Source organism: Parasteatoda tepidariorum, chromosome 6, assembly GCF_982258835.1.
Source record: "Parasteatoda tepidariorum strain Cologne lab strain chromosome 6, Ptep-v5.0, whole genome shotgun sequence".
Taxonomy (NCBI): domain Eukaryota; kingdom Metazoa; phylum Arthropoda; class Arachnida; order Araneae; family Theridiidae; genus Parasteatoda; species Parasteatoda tepidariorum.
Window position 1 is genome coordinate 67,276,116 of NC_141760.1, and position 10,186 is coordinate 67,286,301.

Sequence of the window (10,186 nt, forward strand, 5' to 3'; positions counted from 1 at the left end):
CAAGCTAAATCACAATATTAAGAGCTAGACAATATAATTAATAACTAGAATTGTGTGTTGTAATATATTCTGTCATAGACATACGCACACAAAATCATCCTTCCGATACTTAACGCAGAGACAAGGTGTAAATCGAGTTTTCACATTCCAATTCTAGTACCAATCAAATGAAATTTAGCAACATATTAGTGTGTCTTATTTACTTTAGGTCTATAGAATATAATCAAAATCATAAAAGCTTACTTAAGACAGGTAGAATGGGGTTGTTATATTGACTCTTTGATTACATTTATATTGTAGGGAAGGCCATTACCTTGAAAAATTGAGTCTCATTCTAATACTATTACATTTGTGATTCAGTTATTTTAAATAGAATTGATACCAGACAGATATATTAACTAGTTCTATTTTAATTTTGTTAGAAAGTTGCATTAAATGCTACTAACTCGTCACTATCCCTCTAGCAGAATACAAGACGTGCTCATTGAATTTGTGTTTCAAATATCAACTATTGCTCTTATAATTCAGTTATTTTAAATAAAATAATGCTAGTATATGAACTATTAATGTATTTTCTTTAAGAAATTCCCCCCCCCCCCCGAACCGAATTGCAGACATTCTGATTCGAATCTTGTGCTAAGGCAACAAATGCAGTTATGAAAATTAGAGAAATTTTTTTTTTTAAAAAAAATATTTTTCTGGCTCTCTATGCAATTTATGAAAAACATAGAAGAAAGAATAAGTTAAACAAAGGGTGAACTACAAGGAATATCTATGAATAAATATTTCAGGTAGACATAGGTAATACTGTATGTCTCAATGTATCCTTTCATTTCATTAAAAAAGAAAAACGTTAAAAATGAGGCTTAATTTGGACCACTGAAGCAGAAATCCACATTAATTCATTTTTGTAATAGCAACTTTTGGTATTTTGGTAGTTGGTGCAGTTTTAATAGGTATCGAATGTGCTATATAGGTACAATTAGTAAATTTGGTACCAAACTGCATGGGAACTGTCCAGTTTCAATATAAATACTATGAAAAGAGATTTTTTACGGCCCTTGTAAGAGATAAGGACCAGATAAAATCATTTAATAGTGGCTATTTTCGGCTGACATAAGTTCATCTTAAGTTTCAGTATCATGGAACTGATACTGAATATAGTTTATTATTATTTTGATGAGATAAACCACTAAAAACTCATTCTGTTTAATCTAAAATTGTAAATCCTTCGTCAAATACAAAAAAGAAAGAAAGTAAGAAATGGAATTCTTTTCAATTTACTTGTATTTATGCATGTCTTTCAGTTTAGAATGATTTTTTTGTGTCATTCAGTACTGATTTGTTGACTTTCTCCACCCCGTGTGCAAATGGGGTATTCTGCTAATTTAAAAATAAACTAATTTAAATAGGCAAAGAGATACTAAGTATCGCATTAATTAAAAAAAAACGTAACGAAAAAAAGTAGCTGAGATTTTTAATTAATATATTAAATTTTTCATCAAAGAAAAAGTTTATAAAATCAAAATTCATAAATATCCGATCTGAAAAATATGAAAGCTTGATGTTTTAGAACATTATTCTTTCAAATTTAATCATACGCCAGCAGTTTCAGTTTAGCTCACTATGCAAGTAATAAGAAGTATATTCTTGATAAAATTTAAAATGAAAAGAGCACGACTGTTTAAAATTCATTAAATCGTTCCTTGTGATATAAAGACATTTTCATGTACATGAATAATGCAGAAATATGAATACTACTTTCTTTCATCTTCCTGATAGTTCAATAATCTTCTTTTTTTCAATCTTAGGAAAAATGAACTGCTTTTGAAATCATTTCTTTTCAATAAAAATTTAAGTATTTTCCTCTTTTGACAGACTTAACTATTTAAGATATATCAAAAAGTATTTTTAGTAAAGTAGAATTTTATCTAAAAATTTTTTTCACCTATCAGGCAGCTAACAAAGTTGTACATATTAATCCTGTACAACTAATCTTTATTTTGTTAATGGAATATTATTATTTCATATCAACTGGTGGTAATTTTAAGAATTTATGTCTTTCAAAATTTTTGTACTATATTCATTTTATTTTATCTAGTTTTATTAATTTTATATTAATTTTAATCTATATATTCATTTCAATATTCATTTTAAACTAGTTTTATATAAATTAATGCTTATCATATTTGCAGAGATTTCTATTTGTAATTAGATTAATTTTTAGAATATTCTAAGGAAATTAGATTCACTCCAAAATATTCAAAACTGATGACATAGTAATGCCATAATTTAAAATGACTTACGTCGGTTGAATAATTCTACGTAGTCGCTTCTATTAGGAAATTAACATTTGAAACAACTTTTTCTTGCATCCTTGTCAAATTTGATTAATTTTCTTGATGTAGTCTGAATACATTATTTTATTTGGTGTTCTGGCGAACAATTCAAGAAATTTTCGCTTGTTTTAGAGAGTGGGATTTAGTAGAAGCCTTTTTCATTGCATCTTTTGAAAATGTATATAAATATCTACGTATCTTTTTAGAACATACGAAAAAACACACAATTAGTTATAAAAAACATGCAAATTCCACACGCGGCTCGTACCGACCGCAGTGCTGGCGTAAAACTGTTCTCAGTGGTAGATGGATGTGTTAGAGCCCCTTGCCATCGGGCTAACCGTGGAAGGTTTTCGTGGTTTTATTTTTCATATATCGCAAATGCGGGTTAGTTCAATCAAAAAGTTCCCCACGAAGGTTTCTCTCAATACAATTTCAAGCATAAACTTTATTTTAAACTGAATTGTGTGGAGGGCAAAGAATTTCGATCGATACATTTTTAATTTAAAATATAGTTTATAATGTAAATATAAATTATAGTAATGTAAATATCATAATGTAAATATAATAATGCAAATATAAATTAGCCTAAAATATAGTTTACCCATTTTAAATACTTTTACAGGAAATAAATTTAAAAGAATCCCTAAAAAGTCTTTCAAATAGCAACTTCTGAAAATACAAAATTAGGATATTAGTTTAAAAATTAAAAATTTACATTTTATTTGGAAACCTATTAGCATTTTAATAAAAATGTTTCATTTAAAAAGTAAAATTTAATTAAATAACGGTAAAATTTAAAATTTCATTATGTTATATTAGTTTTTTTGGTCATTATTTATTTCTGTTTTTAAGTTTTTACACAAAATATGGTTTTTATTTTTTTCATTCCAGAATACGTTTCCGATGTTTTGCTTTCATATAGATCTTCAAATTAAATTGAAAACACCTTAAAATGCAATAAAAATATGCGTTGAGAACAAATTATTAAGTTTTATTATTTGAGCATTCTCTACTTGTTTTATGCATCAAATTTAAAACATTCTATTTCAATTTAAGAGCAATAATTTAAAAGAGAATATCCATGAATCTCGCAAGGTTTTATTGAGGGAAAAGGATTCAGCGAAACATTACTCAAAATTATTGATAGAAGAGGAAATGTGTTCGCTTATATTCCAGTATTAATTTGAATTGAAACAAAAGTATTTTACTGTGCATTAGTTTTCAAGTAAATATTAAATGTTGAACTAATGCTGATAATTCGAAATTAAATAATTCGAAACAAACAAGCGCTAGTATTTTTAATTGGTTTTCTAAAAATGATAGGCATTTATAATTACGATTTCAAGAACAGAAGTACTAAAATTTTCTAACTATAAAGTTAATTAAAAATTAAACTTGGGTTCAAAAATACGAGAATATTCAGATTTAGTTGATCAGCTTCTGAAATCCATGGCTGATTTTAAGGAAATTTAGTTAGAACAGTGGAATGTGTAACACAAGCTAAATGACTATTCCATAGTTATAATATTTACGCATAATCATGTGCGTAATGCGTGAAAGAGTCAGAAAATATGAAACAATAACTGATGTGAATACCTATTAGAGTTAAACATAGTAATATCATAGTGGAAGTAAGGCAGTTTCTGTAGCATTCATTTAGCAATGCTTTTATCAGAATCTTAATAGTTCTCGAAATAGGATTGTGAAATTCAATCATTTGTATTAGAGAGCAACAAACGCGATCTATTTTGTTGATATATGGAGATATGGCCAGTAAAGCTATAATTTAAATATTCTCCCTTTCTAGAAAGTTGACTAATTAGGCTCTAAGAAAATAAGTGCCTGTCGTTCATTAAAATGAAATTAGGGTAAAATTTCCATATTACGCATGATAATACATCATATGGAATTTTATATATCACATGGAATTTAATATATCAAATGACCTGGCAATGAACCAGAGACGGTCAGATAGAGATATTATCCTATTTTAAACCAAATATTAGTTATGGAAAACATTAACCAAAAAAAATTTCTTTGAATTATCAACTTAGATATTTAGTTAACGTATTATTTCTATAAAGGTTTTTATCGCTAGAAGATTTCATCAATACCTTTTATCTATCCATCATCCTCTGAATTTTTTTAAAAAGGCCTCATAAGCTAAAAATAATTATTTTGGTGATATAGACAATTAATTATTTTAATTTATATAAAAATATTTAATTTTTATAAACGTTAAAGTTATTTAACATTTATTTTTAGTTTACTTGAACACTACAAACATTTTACTAATCAAAATTGTTAAAAATCGAATATAATTGTTAAAAATTGAATTTGTCGAAATTAGGCAGTATTCGTGATTCCTGTTTTATGATCTATTTAAATTTTTCAATGTATTTATTTAATTTTAAGAACGTTTTCAGTGCCAAAAATGTATTTTTTTAGGTAATACTAATATTATAATTTTACAGTAATGTTAAAAACCTTATGAATACACTGAGGCCAAATTTTTTGTTGCATTTATACAGACACTTTATCTTACTAAACTTAGATGCATGAATTTCAAATCTGTTTTCTCTCCTATAGCTACAGAAATTTTTTAAATGACATTTTCACTCTTTTTTTGTTAAAATGTAAGATTGAAAAGTTTAATGTAAGTTCAAAAATATTATGCGCAGCAAATGATCTCATAATTGTTGCGACAAACTTCTGAGGGAGTGAGAGCACATTATCGGAATTTAAACGTGTATAGGAACCCATATCAGGAAACGTCTTCGTTTACGCTTAGGGGCCCTCCCATTTATGACTTGTTAAGAAGCACACGAGGAAACAGTTCATAAGAGGGAAGCGCCCCAAGCGGCGTGTGACGGTCATGGGTTCCTATGTAATTTCAATCCTGATGATGTGCCTTAATTACTCTAAAAATTTGTTGCACAATTTAGCTGACCCCCTGTTATATATAACGTTTTTCAATTTGCACATTTATGCAAAAATAGACTGTAAATGTTAGCTCTAAAAAATTAAATTAGAGAAAGAAGCAGATTTCATATTGGAAATCAGCGATGCGAAATAATCTATGATCTCTTAAAATTTTTGGAACAGTAAGCAAAAAATAACAAAAGAAAAATTTCTAATTTTATTAGTAGACGAATTATAACAAAAGAATTAGGATTTTGAAAATAACGGATTACTTAACGAAACTCACACGAAATCACACAAAGAAGAAGAAAAATTAAAACAAGAAGCTTATGGTAGTATACTAATAGGCTAATTTTTTACTATGGAACTTAATATCTACTAATTATTATTTTATTAATTTTAACTTTGATACCATAGCTTTAAATTATAGGATAAATTTATTTCATGTACTATATCCGTTTTTATAACGTAAATTCTGGCATATACCCTCTTATTTTTATGTTTAAAATGAACGAGAAAATTTATACTTTATCTAGTTTTATATAATTAAACCTCTGAACCATTTAATTAAGAAATTAGTGGCTTTGAACTAGATAAGGTAAGTTATTTTCATTTGCAGTTTAGCTCATTTTCTTTTGAAAATTATTAGTCGTAAATATAATATGATCATTGACCGTTAAATTATACTTTAAAACATTCACGTATTTTTTGATTTCGGATGATAGAACATTTTCAACAAGTCATTTTGCAATTAATATATAGTTTTTCTATTAAAATATTTTAATATTGTTAGCTTAGATATTAATAAATGCTTTTAAAGAAAATTAAGTAATCTATTTACGTAAACGATTGTTGTTGTTTCTAATACCACATGCCAATTACCAGCAAGCCAGCTTGTTGAAATCTGGTCAACTTAAGGCAGAGTTTGAGTTTCTTTTTTTCCAGTGGTGCCATCTTTTGTCAAGAATATGATTTCAGTCACACACACACGTCACGACCCGTTTATCAGGTGGACCCATTCATATATCCTTTTATTCATCCACAGATTTTAATTTTGAATTGATCCAGAGAAAAATCAATTTCCTATTCAGTACCCCCAAAAGTTTTTATTTGTTATGGGAACTTAGAGGACTTTGTGACCCCGACAGATTTAACGTACACGAGTCACCATTCGCTACACGGTGAGCCTTCAGCAGGCTCACTCACTCACGAACTTGACACCTCTTGGACATGAACCCAACGCCTTACCAACTAGGCTATCCCAACCCATTAACGTAGAAGGTATAAAAGGCGATAATTTATATATATTAAGAAGCTAAAAAAGAGCGTCATATTTTCATGTATATTAAGAGTTTAAGTTGAGATTTAATTCAGTGTTAAAGAATGAATGAACTAATTAATTTCCCCCTCGAGCGAAGATTTTGAAATGGCTGTGTAAGAACTCGTTAAAAAATTGAATAAGAGAAACTCATTATTCCGAAGTCTCAAAGGAAATAAAGAAAATATTTAAATTGATACGGAAACATGGAAATTAGAAAAAAAATCATTCTATTCATTTCTATTTCTAAGCTTTAAATCAATTCAATAAATTCCATAGATATTTCAGATTTTGTTATTTAAAGCTACATAACTTAAGATGAAAAAAATAATTTAGTTTTATTTCGGTTATTTTATTTTTAAAAATTCTGATTATAAAAGTAATAGTTTGCTATCTTTAACATGCAATAAAGTTTATATAGTTTGATTTAAATCATGTTTCTATAAGAACTCTTTCCGACTTCAGTTGTGGTGCTTATAATTATTTTAAAACTCAAAATATTCGAAATCAAAGATTTTCAGCAAAATATTTTTTATTGTTTTATTAAAATAAATATGAGGAAATAGAGATAGGATAGTTGTGTTGAGTGCTTAATAAGATACAACTATATTTTAAATCAGTGTAAATTTTATTTATGACTGCCACAGTTTAATAAAAGTATTTAAAAAATAAATGTTCTCTTTCTGCACGCAACTTAATGGGGATACGTATAAGGAAAGTTTGACAACAGGAGTGGCTTGATTAATTTTATTCATTTAAAAAAGAAAAAAAAAACATATATTCAACTGACAAGATTGTATAATGATATTATGCAAAATTATACGTCATTTATATTCTTTCTCAGTTTGCAAGTAAATTCAAAGAATTAAATAGAAACAGTTAGATGATAAATATTTTACTGTAATAACTTATTATAATTAAAATAATATGAATAATGAAATTTTTTATACGGAAGAGTAACTTAATCTATGTAAATTTGATTCTCTACGGTACCATCTGTCATTAATATCTATTAAGAACGATTTGTCATTTTTATGTAATTGGATTAATATGTGTACTAAAAACAAGTTTATCAACTGCACACTTTGACTTTCCATTTAAATGCATTTTAAATTGACCATTCATAACAGAATTTGTCAGATTTTATTACTGAACTAGAAATCCTGAAGAACAATAAGCAAAAAATAGAGACAACAAACAAACAAGAAAGTTCTACAAAATACTTCTACCGGAAAAAAAGTTAACAAAAAGCATATGACAGAATTGCCTCCATTTTACTCAATATACTGCTCCAAACTACATTAATTTAACAATTTAATTCAGATTTATTATTATTAATGTCAGTTTGTAAATAATTGGTACATCTTTCAACACAGTTACTACCTGTTTTTTTTGTTGACAATATTTAATGCTGTGTAGGGTATAATAGCTTCATAATGATTCAAACCATGTCTGGGTAGCTTGACTTTAAATTCTAAAATGCCTTAATAAAAAAAAAAAGAATTTGTAAGTAAAACAATAATAATCTAAACAAATTATGAATTCTATTATGTAAATAAGACATTGAAAAATGTTTTTGTAAGGTAAAATATACTCCGCCCCTCCCGAAGTTCCAAATTCGAAGTTCCCGCCAGTCCACCAAAAGGACCACTGCCCGGACCCACGGGACACCCACACTGCTGACCCGGTTTGCTAAGCCACCACCCGTGGCATTTATTAAAAATTATTAAAAGTTTACATAACACAAAATGCCAACAGCAATAAAACGTAATTAAAAGAACAGATATTGGAACCCCAGCAACGCCCATCTTATAAAATGCTTTTGTAAACAAAGAGTCAAACCTCCCATCTTTTCTCTATATAAAATTCATAGCGTTTCACAAACGCATATTGGCAAACTATATTTTGGGCTTCGTAACGAGTAATATATTAAAAAAGAAAGTCTTTTCTGCCTGAACTGTCTATAGTTAGCATAGTAAATCTCGTTTAAAATAAATATTACAACTGTGTTTTTAATATTAATTATGAATAGAAAATATGAATTCGAATAATTTTTCTCACTAAAGAACTTTGTAGTTTAAAAACAATACTATTTAAAAAAATATTTTTGTGAAACTGCATTTAAGGGTTAAAGAATTAAACTAAACTGACGTATTACACTGTATATGCTTAACTGATGTATATGCTTGATAAGTAATGACAAATATTAGGTCTTAGCTGTTTGAAAAGAACTTTAAATAGTCATGCTAATCATTAAGAACACCAGACTTTAATTACATTACAGAATCATTATACCAAACAGAAGAATGGGAAATAGTCTCATTAAAATAAGGCACAAGAACATTACGTGTTTTAATTTTGAGGCTTTCTGTAATTAAATTAATAAAATGAGCTTGTCTTCTGATTTTGTTTTGATGCACTTTAACTGAGGTCATTAAGAATAGGATGCTCTTTGGTTGAATAAAATGCGCATACATTCCTATTATTTTTCTCAGTATTTCTTTGTATGGCCAACTAATTTAATACTTGCAATAAAGTTAAATGAAGTGTTATTGAGAGAATCTATGCGAAGTAGCAAGAAATAACTATTTTACTCTTAATTGGGTTAGAGGGAAAGTTTCTTTTTTTCTTCAAGTTTTATGTTAATTGAGATCTGCAATCTTCAGTAATTCTTTGACTTTAATCAGGGTTTGTAGATATTTCTTTTTCTCTCTGATGGGAAGAAAAGTCATAACGGATTCCATTGTACTTTTTTTAGTTTCTTCCCCCAAATGTTAAATACATAGAAATTTTCATTCATCTAAGAAAAACTACTATTTAAATCCACTTTTTTCTCATATTTAGTGAACTTTTGTGGATTGAGATTGAAGAAGTACAACTTTCACGTTCCTTCTGTAGATTCTAGGAGCATTTGCTTCTAGGTATCTTGTTTAAGCTATTGCTCATTACAATTTTAAGTAGTTTTTAATTTGTTATAATAATTTTAGTTTTTAATTAGTTTTTCTTCTTTTACTTAGTTAATAAGGTGACAGAATATAAAGTACTATTATATTAGTGACATTATTATTAATAAAAAATTAAAGCAAAGAAGCATAAAAAAACATTAACTGTGATTTTAGAGGGAAAAGAATTCATAAAGTTCATTAAGCTGTAATCGATACATTTGAATAAATATTGAATACATTTTGGAGTTAATTTAATTTCTTAACTTGACCATTGATACGCGTTTCGATTAACTTTATATGTACGTTTGAATGGTAATATACGCGCTTAGAATGAACTTAATTTACTTTTTGATAACCATTGATACAGAAAGAGAATAATAAAGACGCATCAAATTGATCGTTATATTCCTTGATGGTGATAGTGTACATTAAAATTATTCTTAAAAATGATTATCATTATAATTAATTTCATTGGATGTTACTCGTTTGATCATCAAATCAATTGTTTAATGTAGTAGAATGATCATTTAAAGCATTTGAAAAAATACTCAACCCCACTCAAAAAAGTTAAAAGAAAAATATAAAATATTTGTAGTATCTCAAAATAGAATATAAAGAATTCAAAAGCTGCGATTGAACTTTAAACTACGTTTTTTGAA